The sequence below is a fragment of the Piliocolobus tephrosceles genome, chromosome 6 (genome assembly GCF_002776525.5).
Source record: "Piliocolobus tephrosceles isolate RC106 chromosome 6, ASM277652v3, whole genome shotgun sequence".
NCBI lineage: Eukaryota > Metazoa > Chordata > Mammalia > Primates > Cercopithecidae > Piliocolobus > Piliocolobus tephrosceles.
The window spans coordinates 45244494-45260654 of record NC_045439.1 but is presented as its reverse complement, the minus strand read 5'-3'; the positions used below and the strand labels follow the sequence as shown (position 1 = coordinate 45260654).

At 37.7% G+C, this 16161-nt stretch overlaps 1 long non-coding RNA gene across 1 annotated transcript; it reads left to right on the top strand.

Annotated features, from left to right (window-relative positions):
* The first annotated feature begins 430 nt into the window (after positions 1–430).
* LOC111554503 lies at positions 431–13657 on the top strand. The gene is made up of 4 exons (XR_002735262.1): positions 431–686; positions 1782–1905; positions 10472–10587; positions 10699–13657. It is a non-coding gene; the product is annotated as an uncharacterized LOC111554503 (long non-coding RNA).
* The last annotated feature ends 2504 nt before the right edge of the window (positions 13658–16161 follow it).

Genomic DNA, 16161 nt, shown 5'->3' with positions numbered 1-16161 from the left:
AACAACAACAACAACAACAACAACAACAACAACAACAACAACAACAACACTGAGCCAAACCCTGCTGCTTCCTCAGTCGATGAAAGTGCCGCCCCACCCCTCTCCCCAAACCCAACCTCCGTAGGGGACATCGAGCCAAGGCCTGCAGCGAGTGACCTGCCGGTGGAGGCGCGGGGCCGCTCACCTACCCGTGCCCGTGGCTCTCGCCCCGCCCCAGCCTCCCAGTCCACTCCGCCGGCCCCAACTTAAGCGAGCGCAGTCGGGACCCCTCTGTTGGGGCTCTTTGTTCGCCGCCCCTCGGCGTTCCAGCTCTCAACCTTGCTCCCAGCAGCCCCCGCCAGCGCACTCGACCTACAGGAAAGTTGCTCCCGAGCTGTGGAGGGGCGTCATCGCCTCCTAGCAACGCTCCTAGCAACCGGGTAACATCTGCTCCCTGTGGTCCAATGCGAGCGGAGAACAGCTGCGCGCCCGCCTAGAGCTGCGAACCCGGAGTGAGAGGCGCTTCAGAGACTGGAGGGACGGACCTGCAGGAGCCAGGGCTGCCCGCCGAGCTGCAGTTGCCGCTGCTGCCGCTGTCAGTGCCCGACTGAAGAGTGACAGCCGCAAAAGCAGAAGTGAGCTCCGAACCCCGCGCCTCTACCTAACAGGTGCATGCGCCGATCTGGTGAGTGGACCCAGCTCGCAAGGTATGTCTGGACCCATCCAGCCAGGTGCTTTCCTCCGAGCTCAGAAGAGACTCCTTTCCTTGAGGGGGATGACAGGGACGTGTTCCGGGATCCCACCCCGCCCCCAGTCATTGAAGAGTGGCCAGCTGCTGGTCCCAAATGACCTGATTTGATTTTTTAAATGTAAACCTTGGGATTGGTTCTTGGGTGAAGATTCCCCTGCTCTTCGCTATCAGGTTAGCGTTCGGAAGTTTTCAGTCCTTGTTTATCCGTTGACTTCGCTGCCTATATGCGGCTAGGCTGGAAGCAGCAAGCGCCCATAGAAAGCCTGTGGTTAAAGCTCAAACGACATAGTGTAGTCTTGACTAATGGAATCAACACGTATGGATAGCAACATTCTTTTTAGGTCCTCCTCTGGAAAGGGTCCATTTGGCTAAGAGCAGCCGTTCACTGTTACTCAACCTCCTGAAAAGTAACCATAGTAACTCACCTCTCTTTTGATGGGATCCTCCTTATTGGCTGCCTATCTTCCTTTGGAAAGCGCATCTCTCTAAATTTAGAAGATGATGAGATCCGTAAGCATACATCCATGTAGAAAAGGTGCAGTTAAACATGGCCCTTTAAAGAAATGCTGTCTTCAAAGAAAAAGTAGCATTTGGTGATTTCAAATCTTGTGAGAAAGAATGTGCATTCCAAAGAAAGACTGGGTTCATCTGTTAACTCCTGGTTTGTTACTTTAGAGGGAATACTTCCTGAAATTATATAAAATCTGGTATTAAAACTTAAGAATGACTCTGATTTTTTTTTTAAATCAGCGTACTGATAATCTTCCAAAAATAATCTCCCAAGTAAATAACTGGTAAGATGAGTTATTCAGTTATTTCCAAATTTCTTAGGATAGTTAAGATTTCTCATGTTTAAACTTAAATCTGTAGAACACTGAAGTGATTGTGTGTGTTTGAAGGTTTATCTATCTATCTAGTCCAGACCAACCCCATCTCAAATATCTTAGATAGTATCCTCCTGTTGCAGGCTTTCTCCTGACTTGAGAACCAGTTCATGTCAGTGCAGTCCTGACTCGCCCGATGTTATTTGTGTCTGTCTTCTTGTTTCAAGATCTCAGGTAACCATTCATGAGCCTGAGGCTGTGAGAAATGCTCGCTGTGCAAAGGGGAACTCTCAGCAGATTTTCTGAAACTGTTCTAGAAATACACTTTTCGGATTGATTCAGCATTACCAGGTAATTGCTAGCTTAAAAGAAATTACTGTCTAAATATGTATCCAGAGAAATGAATGCTAATGTAGCATTACCATAACTTACAAGATCAATATAAGGGGTTGTTTATATAGATGGTTGCTGGGTAGAAGTCAATAGAGGTTTTCTGTAAAAAGGACATTTGTGGGCTGGCAGATTTTCCTCTCTAAGACCCATGTGAATAGGGCGGGCCAAATTAGGTAGCCTGGCTCCGGGAACATGCCAAGCGGAAGCCTACTGAGCACACGAGTGCCTGTTTGAATGAAGGAAGTGAAGAGAACTCTCCAAGTTGCAGAAAGAGATTATTGTGATGTTTGAAATTTAATTTGCATAAGGTCATGATGATAGAAACCTCTGAGGGTTCAACATTTTAAACTCAATTTTCAAGACTGAATACATCCTAAATGAGTATTCAGTCCTCCAGTATTTGTAACTTTCACATGTCCTGTGCCCTTTCCGTAGGTAACCAGCCTAGCAAATAACAATCAAACTTATAAGAATAGACCATGCTGCATTTCATCCCATTTCTTTCCTCCCTTTATAAAAATAAATAATTGACAATTTTTATTCAGAAACCTATTTGAAAATTTATTCTGGTCTAGTGGTACAGATTTATGAATACCATGAGACTTTAAGATTATTGATCTCTGTAGCCACTTATTTAAATATCTGTAGTTTAATCATTTTAAACATTAAAGATTAGCATTTGAACTGTCAAAAATGTTTGTTTTGTTAGCCGTTAGCACCATCCACCCTTCTTCCTTCATTTATCATACTGACTGCATTTTATGGTGAGAAACAACCTAAGGAGACCAATAATATTTACTGTCATCTGCCATGAGATGTATACAGAGTTCCACACCAATTTTTATTTAAGGATCTAGTCACTCTCATCAATTTGAACACAAGCTGCACTTGTATATGTAATGGGTTATAAAGAGAGCACGCACTTAGGAGTATAAGATTTGGATAAGGCTGAGATCAAGCAGGTTAAAACTAAATCAAATTATAATTTCAGTCTTTTTTACTCATATACTCTATTTGGAAGTTTTTAGGTATATGTGAAAAATTCTATGTTCAGTTTTATGTCATGTAAACTTCATGGAATTTAGAAGATGCTTTGATGCACAGAGAGATGTTGAAAACTTTTATCAAGAGGTTGAGGCCCTTCCCTCCATACCTGGGCTCCCTACTGATGACTCATGTCAGCTGGCATCCCAACAATAACTCTAAAGCCAAGGAATAATCAGTTCAGATTGCTCTGTTTGTCAAAGCAATATGCCTCAGAAACCTAGAAAAAGCAAAACTGCTAACTCTGAAGCAGAGGTAGGAGTACATTGACCACAACCATTTAGCACTAAAACGAAGGAAGGATACTTTTGAGTTTTGGGAGAAGCCAATCATTGTGGATTCTTTTTTTTCCTTTTTATTTTTAAGTTGTTTATCGAAATAATGTTAATACATTAATGTTTACCCTTTGTAATCTAACACCAGTTTTTAAATAGTTTTTCTAATTAAATTTATGCAAATGGGCTAATAACAGAGCCAATCCAATTCACTGCAATAATTCTCAGATGGGGTGAAGGGGTGGTGGAAGGATATTACTGAAAAGCACTAAGAGCTAACCAGTATTGTGCTCAATATTGTAATACAGCCTTATATTTAGAATACAAAAGAATGACAGAAAGTAAAGTGCAGCAAGAAGGCTTCTTGGTAGAAATACAAGAGTTATCTAAATATCAGTGGTGTGTAGAAGGACAGGAGGAACCAGTTTGAGGTTGGGAAGTCTACTCTGCATGTGTATTTCAGAGTATATATTATTTTCAAAGTGCCTGGGAAAAGGGAGCATGAGTAAGGAACATGAAGAAAAGTTGGGAATATTGTTAAGAGAGTCAAGACTCAAGAGCCTAGAACCTCAGTTCTGCCTCCATGTGCTGCTCATTTTACTGCTTTATGGCTCATTTTCTCTCTATCTAATGTGTGGTATAAGACTACAAGCTTAAGTAGATTGCTTGAGCTCGAACATAACACAATTTAATGAAGCATCTATAGCTCTTTAGGAAAAACTTATTTTATATTCATGGGTACATGTGCAGGATTGTTACAAGGGCGAATTGTGTGTCACTGGGGGTTTGGTCTACAGATTATTTCAACACCAGGTAATAAGCGTAGTACCTGAGAGGTAGTTTTTGTATCCTCACCCTCCTCCCTCAGGTAGGCCCCTGTGTCTGTTCTTTGTGTTCATGTGTACTCAATGCAGCTCCCACTTATAAATGAGAACATGCAGTATTTGGTTTTCTGTTTACGTGTTCGTTCTCTTAGGATAATGGCTTCCAGCTCCATCTATGTTGATGCAAAGGACATGATTTCATTCTTTTTTATGGATGTATAGTATGGCTGTGTGCTATTCCATGGAAGCACCTGTAGCTCTTTAGTGAGAAGGTACCCTGTGAATGAAAATTATTTTACCACTAGAGCTACTCCAGGTGAAACACAAATCAGGTACCACATGAGTGAGGGCAGAGAGCCACCCAACTCCAGGCAAATCCTCATGTGTTTTAAAGTGAGTAAAATTAAAGATTAGCTCAATCTTACGGTTTTTTATCCATAAGGGTTTTTTATCCCTTCTGGGATAGCAGAAGCAACATTGGCCCAGACAGATGTTTTTGTTAATATACTGAAGCATGGAGTGGTGGTGGTGGTGATATCAAAGTGGAAGACAATGTGAGTGATACAGATCAGGTACTTTTAGAAAGGCCACTGTTATCTTTAGGTTAGGGATGAAAAGTCTTTTCTTTGAGTACCAGTCCTGGGTATTGAGGGAAGTTATAGTATCTCTCTAGCATATCTCTAGGTATGGATTTCTTGGAACCCTTATACTGCAATGTGGTTCCAAGAAAGCAATTTTCTTTCTAATTCATTTCTACTTTCCAAGGTAAAAGATGGGGTAAAAGGGAACATCATTCCTCAAAATCAGGAATCCACTTCTAGGGGGTGGAAGATCACGACGTTTACCCGAGAAGCCTCCTGCACTTGGCCTCTATCATTAGCGGAGCCAGATCACGGCAGAAATTGGCTTTAGTACAGCATCTAAGGAAACTTAATGGTGTTCTGTTTGGTTCAGAGACCATTACCATGGGAGTAGGGTAGGCTTGTGGAACTGGTGGGGTTTTCTTTACTATTCCATGCCTGTGCTTGGGGTTATCCCAAAGGACATGGATACAATCTAGTACCAAACAATGCTGCTAGTATCTTGAGAAAGTCTTCTAAGTAATTGACTCTCAGTATTCCTGGAAGTTCATAAGAAAGTCTGCTAGGAGCTGGAACTTGTTGGTAATTCTAAACTGCCAGTAAAGTCAATATTGTGCTTGGGGTGGATGATAAATCTGAAGAAACAGATTGTTCCATTGATTCGGAGATAAAACCTGGCACTGAGTTCCGCTACCATACAGGATATTATCCAGAAAGGTGCTAGGCAAGGGGGTTATGAGAGAGAAGAAAGATGGCTGATGGAATATTGTTAAACATCAACAGAGCCAAAGGTCTCCAGAAGGCACAGAATCATAGCCTTGAACTTTGCACCCATTTCCCTTCTTGAACACATTCGTGAATGCTACATGCAGCCCGTGCTTAGCACTAAAGAGAGGACCAATGTCCTAGGTATAATATAATGCTGCTGAGCAGGATATGTACTTATGATTTCAAAATGAAATCACTGCAATAATAATACATAACATTTATCGAGCAGGAAATATGAGCCCATGCGACAGGCACTGAGTAACTGCTTTTTAAACATCATCTCTTCTAATTCCAGTAAAACTCAGTGAGTGTGATATTGTCCCCCCGTTTAACAGTTAAAGAAAAGTTAGGCTCTTTGAGGTTAAATATCTTGGCCAAAGTCAGTAAGCAAATAAACTGTAGAGCTGATATTTGAACTAGGGCCATTGGACAGAACTAGAAGGTTATGCTGAAGTATTTTAAGCCATGCAGTGAGACTGCAGAATATAGTTAACAGGGACAGATGGGGTAACTCTTTCTAATCAACTGTGGTCATGGCCCTTAAGGAAATATCTCCAGTAGTTTTGCCACCAGCAAAGCTTTATTTAGCTAGATAGGAACCATTGCGCTTTCAAAGGCTCATGCCAGGTTAATATATTACAAAGAAAAATCAGCAAGAGACTGTGAAGCGGAGGTGCCTGATTTATCTTAAACACAAGTCAGTTGTTGATCTGAGATGGAACCAACTTTCTTTCTCATTGATCAGCCTCCACCCCTTCTGTCTGTGGGTGGGATGCACGCAACTAATAGGATGGTTTCAACTCTGTTTTTGGAATATTTTGATTCAAATGTTGTGGGGAGAAAAATGAAAACCAAACTAAAATTAACATATATTGAACTCATCACTTCTTCACCATGTCTCCAGCTTTTCAGTCTTGGATAAAGAATGGATTACTTTGACAGGAGTTGTTCTTTTTACTGTGGTCTGTTATCTCAAAGTATTTGTAAATTAATTTGCTCATGATGATTCCTTAATATATTGTCCCCGGGCCATGTACCAAATGAAATCACCTGCACCATAATAGGATTTTAGTTTTCTGGAGGCAGAAGCAGAGCAATAAGGAAGAGCATTTGAGCAATCATTTGTAATTACATTTTAAACATTTATTTAAAGAATTACATATAAATTGTATTGCTAGAACTCTAATGACAGGGATGGTCACTCTGTTCCGTAACTTTTAATTTGTTGGTTATTGATGTTTTATACTACCAAAGACACTGAGCCTGGCACAGATATTTTATGGGCCCAGAGGATATAGCATTAGAAACAGCTTGAATATTCAAGCCAGCATTAGCCATTTCACTTTCAGAGATAAATTTAGGCTCAGCCTAATTCAGTTTTGTAATTTACATACTGTTCTCAGAGCTCAGAACACTCAGAATAAGAAGACATAAAGTCATTTCATTTTTTTCTTGTCTATTTCGTCATCTTTATTTGAATTAATAGGCTGGGTTGAGTTTGACCTTTTAGTTGCAGGAGAACTATAACAGATTTACACGTGTTTACTGAATCATAACAACCAAACTTCCTTGGACAGTCAGGTCAGCTTTAATTAATTATCCAGATGATTACCTGTATGTTTCAAAAATAGTTTACACCTCCTTCACCCAAAATGCATGACCAATGGCAATACACCAGAGATATTTGGAGTTGTTATAGAATCTGTACTAGTTTTTTTCAACTTGATCATTTGCAATATCTTCTTGCAGTTTTTTAACTTGCTGATTACAATCTAGTATTTTTGGGAGGCAGCGTGGTGGAGTCTTTGAGTCAGAGCTAGGAGGCCAGGCTGGGCTTTGTTTCTATGTGGTTTATTTGTGACTCAGGCTGGGCTTTGTTTCTATGTGGTATATTTGTGACTAATGGCACAAATAAGGTCTACAATTTGATTGAGTATTTACTATATGCTAGGCACAGTGCCAGTCACTTTCTATGAATTATTTCAATGATCTTATGAGCCAGTGTTATTTCTATCCTTACTTTACAAATGAGATTTCTAGAGAGTTTATGTAATTTGCTCAAAGTCACACAAATAAGCAGCAGCAGAGCTGGAATTCAGACCACTTCCATCTGATTTTCAAAACCCAAACTCTTAGCCACATACCAGAATGTAAATTATTGAACTCGTCTGGGCTGTAATTTTCTTATCTGGACACTGAGGAGGCTCAATCAGGTGATGGATACATAGTTATCAGCTATGAATTTTTTGAGTTCTAATCTAGCCAAGCAAACAGATGTAGGAACTTATGTTTGCTATATATTTTAACCTAAAAGTGGCTAGAACCATCCTCCAAAATTGATACTGAAAACATTTTAAATAGCTAAACAGCTTGCAAAGAGGTAATTGTCAAACTGATACCAGCTGTGAAGGCTTTTCAGCATTTTTAACAACTCATAGGGGTATTTTTTAAGAGCAATAAACTAAATGGCTAAGTGTGTTGCCCACGGAGGAGTTGAGACTCAAATCTAGAACTCCTGAGAATTTTATCTGTGTTTTCAGGATCTGATACATTCAGTATCTTAGGCTAACTGGTTGATGATAGCCAGACAATCTTTATGAACCTTGGAATCATTTGATATGATTTTTTTTTATCTTGATCTGTTAAATAAAAATAACTTTCCTGGAGGTGCACTTGGGAGCCAGAACTATAAGTTTGTCATTTGGTTCTCTAATCTGCCACCTGCCCTCTCTTGTATCACTCATTAAAAGATTTTTAATTGGTCGTAAATGCTGTAGATATTGCATTAGATGGAAGATAAAATGAGCAGACATTTAAAAAAGATACATATAAGAAGGTTATGTTTGCTTATGATAAAGTTACTCATCTCATTTTCTAGTCTTTCCTCACTGTCACCTACACTATAGTAATTCATTAGAACTTGTTAAAAAAATTAGTGACCTGCCCAGATATAATGCTAATAACAGCCATTGATGCTTCTTAATGTGAACCCAGGGAAACTGACTTCATTGTTCACTATTTAGTTAAAATGCAGTCTGGCTTTGTTCATGAGGCTAAAGCATCTAAGCCAGTGTAGGGAAGCAACAGTAACAACAACAATCAATCAAGCCAATTGCCTGACATTCTACTGATATGGCAATCAGCTGATTGACTGAACGTTCTGCTCTTAACTTGTTGCCATAGTACTACTACTACACCTGCTGAATGCTGCAAACGAGAGGCTCTCAAAATGCAATCCCCAGACCAGCAGTATCAGCATCACCTGGAAATTTGTTAGAAATGCAATTTCACTGCTCCTAGCCCAGATCTACTGAATTAGAAACTCTGGGGGTGGGTCCCTCAGAGTTTAACATACCCTCCAGATAATTCTGATGCTCACTAACATTTGAAAACTACTATTACATCAATTAGCTAAACAGTTTAAAAAGAAGTAAGTACAAGTAATTGTCACATGGGAGAACCCAAAGCTTCACCTAATTATTTGATTAAATCCTTAAAATATATACCAAAGAAAATGCAGTTTACTAAAAAACAGCCCCTGAGAAAACTGGTTTCTTTGTTCTCTATACAGTTTTGTTCTTCTTATTTCCTAAACGTTTGAAATCAGTGAAAACTCTACGTAAGCTGTGTTTGCTTACTGAATTCAGGGATTGTGTAAGTGTAGTAGCAACTATTGTCTTTGCTTCAGTTCAGTTGTGAATTATCATGACATACTCATTTCTTTTAACATCAGATACACCAGTGTTTTAAAATGCTTCCTTCCGTTAACAAAACCTAACAACTCAAACTTAAGGTTCTCTTTGGTTAATAATCCACAGTGATGCCAGTGAAAAACTGGAATGCTTGGGACTGATTTTGTAGCTTTTCTTACTGACTGAGGAAAATCATATAACTACAAAAAGTTGCAGGAAGCTTTTGTCGCTCAGGTGCCACTGAGTTGGAGGACAAACTAGAAAAAGAAAAGTCTTGAACGCATTTTAAATATCTAAGCTTAGAAAAATTTAAGATTTTGGAGAAAAACCATCAAATGTCTTGCTGTAGGTTTATTTAACTAACACATAAATTATTCATTATTTTGTGAACTAAATGGTTTCAACACATAGAAATATTTGACGGTGTGTATTAAGAGTAAAATCAATTGTGTTTAAATATGAAGTTTCTTTCTGGCCTGGTCCCCTGAGGTTGAATGAGTATTGAACTGGACTCAATTTGTTTTCTGAATTCATTCAGTGCTTTCTCTAGGAAGCTGCTTGTCTTTAGCTTTTAGAGTAGATCTTGCCTCCTTTTTGTGATATGAGTGCCACCTAGAGTACACTCTGGGAACTCCCTTAAGCACTACCTTTAAACTGAAGGATCACTGAAAATTGGCTTCTGGAACTCCGTCCTTCCTTAAACAACTCAGAACCTCGGTAGCAACAGTATTTTAAAGGAGAAAAACAAAGGTCTTCACTTTGAGTATTATGACAAGGCCAAGTCTGCAAATCAGAACCTTACCTAATTCTTTCATTTACTTAGAACATCCATTAAACCATGTGTTAGGATGATGGCTATACCATAATCATACCATAGAGTGTTTTGTCTACAGATACACTGTTATTTCTTTAAAGTGTAATTGGGCTATCAACTATTTTATGCCAATTTGATTAACCTAGTAACACTAAAAGTCCTCTCTATATTAGGCAGTTTAACTAAAAGAATGATGAAAAGTTTCTTATCTCCTCCCATTACATTCCATTTCAAATTTGGGTGTGTTTTGCCATTAAATGGCATGAAATAAAATAGTATATTGGTATTTGATTTCTGAGGGGCTGCATAAGGGAATAAAGATAGGTATCCTCTCTAGAACATCTAGTTTGGGTCTGGATGGTGGTATTTTCCTACCTGCCGGCTTTTCAATCACAGCTTCACCACGTTGAAGGGAGAACACCAATTTCCAGGATCACCAGTTTATTTTTATAGAAAAAATTTATGTTATAAGATACTATTTGCCACAATAAAATCTGACCTTTCCCCAATTCTTTTATTTGTTTAGCTTATCCAACAAAAGTATTAACATATACATTAACAACGTCGAAAGTAGCCTACTTTAAGAGAAAATATGCAGAAGAAGAAGATTTACATCAAGATTACCATGGGTATTTTCCAAAAGTAAGGGTTTATTTATTATTATTTTTTCATTTCTATGAGTGTTGTCAACAGTAAACAGCTGTAGTTTTTGTTTTTCTAAATATAGATTTAATGATCATGTTTGCTTTCCAGCACCTGATATTACCTGAGGACAGAACTTGCATTCTCAAACTTTCTCTGGAGAAGCTCAGGTTTCTTGAAGACCCAGAAACCTACTTAAGAAGGTCTGTGTTAATTAACAATTTGCTGAGGAAGATACATCTAGAGACGGAGAAAGAGAGCTATGAATACTTTAAAGAAGCTCCCTGTTATAAGACTGCATATTCTGATACAAGAAAACGGCTGAAGTTTATGGTACAAGAATGCTGTTCTCAGTCTCTCTATTATGAAGAGCTGCATTCGTATCATATTGTGCCTTATGCTTCGGAGAATGCCATTTATGAAATGGGCTACACTAGCAGCCACTTGGAGCAAAATTCTCAGTTGCTTATTTATAAAATGAATTAAAGTAACTGTTAAGTCCATTGATACTTTGTTTCTAAATGCCTGAACTGTTTATAGTGAAGATGTTAATATAAGGCACTCATTACCAGTGCACTTGATATCAAAGATGAGATGCATGCTGAACTGATTGGAGAGAACAATGGTTATTACTCAGCAGTCCTTAGAATCATCAAATTGAATAGAAAATATGTTCACATATGATAAAGCGGTCAATTAGCGCTTTAGAAGCAAAGATTTTTTTTAAACATAAGATGTGTAGGAAGGGGCCTACGTTAAACAATTAAACAGGTGAAAAATTTTCTTTTACGCCCTGATTTCCAAATTCTGCCACTCTTACTAGAAAGTAGTGAAAGTAACAGATTAAATTTATAATGCCATATCCCTGAGGATGAAGGGTGGAACACATTTAATTTTCTGTAAATGACATGAGGAAGGGCTGGTTCTTTCTGAAGTGCTTTGACTTGTCAAGCATTGTGCCAAATAATTGTTTGACACCATTTTCCTTTTACCATTAGTAGCAATTCAAGATGGGGCAAAGACACTGCAACTAAACTGCAACTAAACTGCTGAGTGTAACGACCAGATTACTCCAAACTGATCCATTTAACTATTTTGTGGGGAGGGCTTAGACTTTTCTCTTTAAAAGTGAAATTTAACAAAATAGCCTTGCAGATGGGCTGATCTTTAAATTCTACAGGTTGGTTAAAATTTGTGGTGGGCCTTTGGTTAGCAGTTTAAGTTTTATTTATTTTATTTTTTTATAGGCTGTGAAGCTCAGGAAAAGGGTAGGCAGGTAAATTTGTTTTTAATGAGTTGATACTTTTTAGAAACCTTATCTGCAAAAATTAATGAGAACAACAAATTCCACATGATGTTATTTCTTCATCTAGCTAAGAGTACATTTAAGGCTGCCTGGATGAAACTTTGCACTGATTTTTGTATAATAGTTGATCATTCACTATTTGACAAATTGTTTCAGAATGCCTTTGGTGGTGAAGTTTAGATAAGTCCTTATGTTTTGCAGTTTGACAGATAATTATTTAACAAGTTGGATAGATTCACGAAATTGTTTGAAGTGGTTCATACTGTTCTTTCAGGTTTGAGTGAGATGTCTGATTTCAATGTCTGAAGTTTTGTCCTATGGAGCGTATCATTTAAAGAATTGTCATTAACTGATAAAACAGATTGGAAAAACTAGGTGCCAAAGGTGTATTTAAGAAAATACCAAAGACTCAAAGATGAGTGTTAGGAAGACTATGATAATGAAGATAAGAATCTAAAATAAGGATTGCATAGGACATAAGAAGAACATGGTTAAAGGGATTTGGAATGATTTGCTTACTAATGTGCTTTCAGAACACTTTACACATAATAATCATAATCAAGGGCACTGCTTTAAATGAAGATACTACAGACCCTTAGGAATCATATGCCTTGGAAAAAAAATCTATGTATGGTGACTTGTCAACAAAGTATCTTCCCTAGTTGGATGCCATCTTGTAACCAAGAAGACTTTCTTCTATTCAAGAGAAATTTGGTTTTAGTTTTGATTCAATACTTGGTCCCTCTAATTAATCACTGGGGTGATTAACATGAATTCAGTTAGTATAAAGAGTATTGGTTCCCTAATTAGCCTGCATTTTTGAAGACCACATAGATATATTATTGATAAGATTATGAGGCTTATGTTTAATTACTCAATCAAAGTAGGAAGAAATGCTTGAGAAGAAACTAAAAAATTATAATTTAGATTAATTTTTAAAGGCAATTTAGTATAAATGAGTTAGCTTTGAAATACAGATTTAAATGTTTGAAAATTAATTTGAGGGCAAGATTTGATACCAAAGTTTCAAAAATTTTATTTCACTGCTTATAAAATACTTAATCAGAACACTTATTTTAAAAAATAAGATCTTATTTGAAAAACTCCAAATTTGATGGGATAGTTACACCATCATACAATTTTAAAGGTAGAATTAGCTTTCTAATACTTTAAAATGTTTTCTGAAATGAACATTTGACTTGGTTTAGGACAGTGTCTGTAAGTAAAAGATACCAATGCTAATAGATATGAATTACAAAAATGCCACATATTGAAATTGATTGAGGATTGAAATACATACACTTTGGCATAGAGAAGAGAGGAAGAGAAAAAATATGAAAAAAGTGTGACATTGTAATATTTATTGTATTTAATAAATCTTGAAGAAAGAACTCTTGAGCAATGAACCAGTGACAGATATAAAAGCCTGTTTTATTTGATGACATCATTAACTGAGTTTTCTGATCTATACATTCATACATCGAGAAGGAACTGTCTTAAAAACCAGTGGTTTTTTTTTTTTTTTTTAAGTTCTAGCATACATGTGCAGAACGTACAGGTTTGTTACACAGGTATACACGTGTCATGGTGGTTTGTTGCACCCATCAGCCTGTCATCTACATTAGGTACTTCTCCTAATGCTATCCCTCCCCAGTGGTATTTGTTAATATGCTTTTTTAAAAAAGTGTCTGCCTCGAAACAGGTAGTTAAAAAATATCTTGTAGGGCATTTAATTATTTTTCCCAATAAACAACTCATAGATAAGGGGTTGACTAATATTATCTTGATTTAGAAAATTTGTATGTAAAATGTGTAAACTTATCTGGGTTAACTAATAGACTACCGGCATTTTAGCATGGCAAACTAATCTATAGGGAGACCCACACACAGGCTTGCTTTGCTGACTACCCAGCGGGCTTTGTTAAGGAGCTGCAAAAGGTGGAAGACCAGTTACAACTTTTTTTTTTTTTTTTTTTTTTTTTAAACCTGGACATCCTTTCTCTGATGGCAAGAGCCATCCTTATGACAATGAAGGTGAGATAGAAAATGGAGAGCCTTTCGTAATGTTGATCTTTCTTGTGGGTGTCCAACTAGCCTAAAGGCCAAGTGAAGAAGAAAATAAAAAAGTAGAAGAGGAAAAATTAAGAAAAGAGGAAAAAGAGGGCAGGGCCAGAGAAGTAAAGAGTAGGATTAGTAAGTGAAAGAAAAAGTTGCTTTGTTGTGTGGGGGGGTGTTCTTGCTTGCTATACTCAATTTTGCTTTCCCATGTCTGCTGTACACAGAACACCTGATCTCTGCAATGTATTTCTCCTTTCTTTCATTCACCTGTAATGAGTAAGACTAGATTCTTTTCAGTATATCTACTATTTGCAAAGTGTGAACACTGTAAAATATCCCTGAAACTGAGCTCTTTGGGTGGATAAGCAAAGGAAAAATAGAAAATAATTAAGGTTAGGGAAAGGCTAAAGGATAAGCCTGTGTGTAAATGGAAAATGGATAAGTTCAAATGCATTATCTGGTTTCAATGTAACACCCAAGATTTAACAAACTCAGTGCTAGAAGACTTGAAAATAAGTGCAATTTACTACCATTTATTGAGCAGCTATTATGAGCCAGGCACTGTGCTAGAGCTGGGGATGTATAAGTGAATAATGCACAGTCCCAGAAATCAGATTATTTGGTTTTGTTTTACCAAATCCAAATGCAGTACCTGCATTTCCCTTTTCCAAACTGGGATGGCTATCAAACATATCTTTCAAAAAGTGTTTGCAGGTGAGAAGATGCACAAGATGAAGGAAAGTTTTCCTGGCCCAGATCTTAGAAGGGAAGGAGAGGATACATTTTGCTTTACAGCATATTTACTGTTGGCAAAAAGCCACTATTGCCTAAGGGAAGTATGGCTGACTTTAGCCCATCCCTGGGGCATATCTTGTGGGTGTGATAGGGAGACAAATCAGGTAGGGAACAATTCCTTCTCCCCTTACCTGTCTAGCTTCCATGTTCTTTTATGGGACAAGTCAGATTAATATTAATGTTAAGGAGAGCCTTAAAGGAGAAAGAGAATCGATAAATCACAGCCTGAAAGTTGTGTATGTTGTGTGCAAGGTCAGAGGGGCAGCCTTCTTTAATTTGCCTTGTGCTGGTGAATTGCTTGAATGAACTTCAGTATTTCTTAACACCAGGTTCTGAAGCCACCTTCCTTCTCTCCCTGTGGTTTCCTCTTTAAATCACATCCTGACCCCAGTCTTTATAGTCCATTGTAAGTGGAAGTTATGGTTCTATTCTTCACCCCCAGCTTGCTCCCTACCATTGATACTTAGAGGAAAGTAACAATTTGCAGTACTGGCTGAACTCCTTTGGGAAAGTTTCTGGAGTGTATCAAATACGAATTCATCATAGTAACATGGTCATTACTGGCTGAACAAAATTCTTTTTGAAACTATTGCACTTAGTCATTAAATAATTGTTTACTAAGGCAATCTTCATGTTTCCAGAATTCGGTGTAATAGTTAACAGTTGTATATGGCTCACAAAAGAAACTACTTAGGTTGGAAACAATGGAAGGTTGTGTATAATTAATCAGGTCCTGAATATTTATGTAACATATGGCATTTTAACATATATGTTCCCATTCTCAAACTTCATTACTATACAGCAGCAACAAGACAAATTTCAGGTTTTTTTGTTTCTTTATTAAGTGGGCCATGTCTAAAAGTTGTTACATTCCTGATTGAATGTTATGGACAAAATTTCCCCATTAAAGTAGTTTTGTCTTTCTCAAGGATTATCCTTTAGGGTTGGGTGGATTAAAAACATTACATTAGTGCTTCTTGCGCTTACAAGTCACTAGGGATCTTGTGAAAATGCAGATTCCTTTTAGTAGGTTTGGGATGAGGAATGAAGGTCTTCATCTCTCAAATGTCCCAGGTGATGTGGATGCTGCCAATCCATCGACCACACTTTGAGTTGGGAGAGTCTACATCATTGGAGAAATATGCAGACTGAAGCCTATACTCTTAAACTTTCAAAGACTCTGTGTTCATGTCTGTGTTCTGCGGGATTTTTTTTCTTTTAAGAAATAAAATGCATAAAGTAAAATCAGCAAACCATAACACTAGTTTTCTAAATTGGCCACAAACACTATAATACTTTGCAGAGAAAAATGCAAAGATTATTCCTCTTACAAGTTTTCTCTATATCAAGTGCAGGAAAGGAACATGGGTAGCGTCACGTACCATCACATGCAAATTTCTCTTCTTGATTTTCCT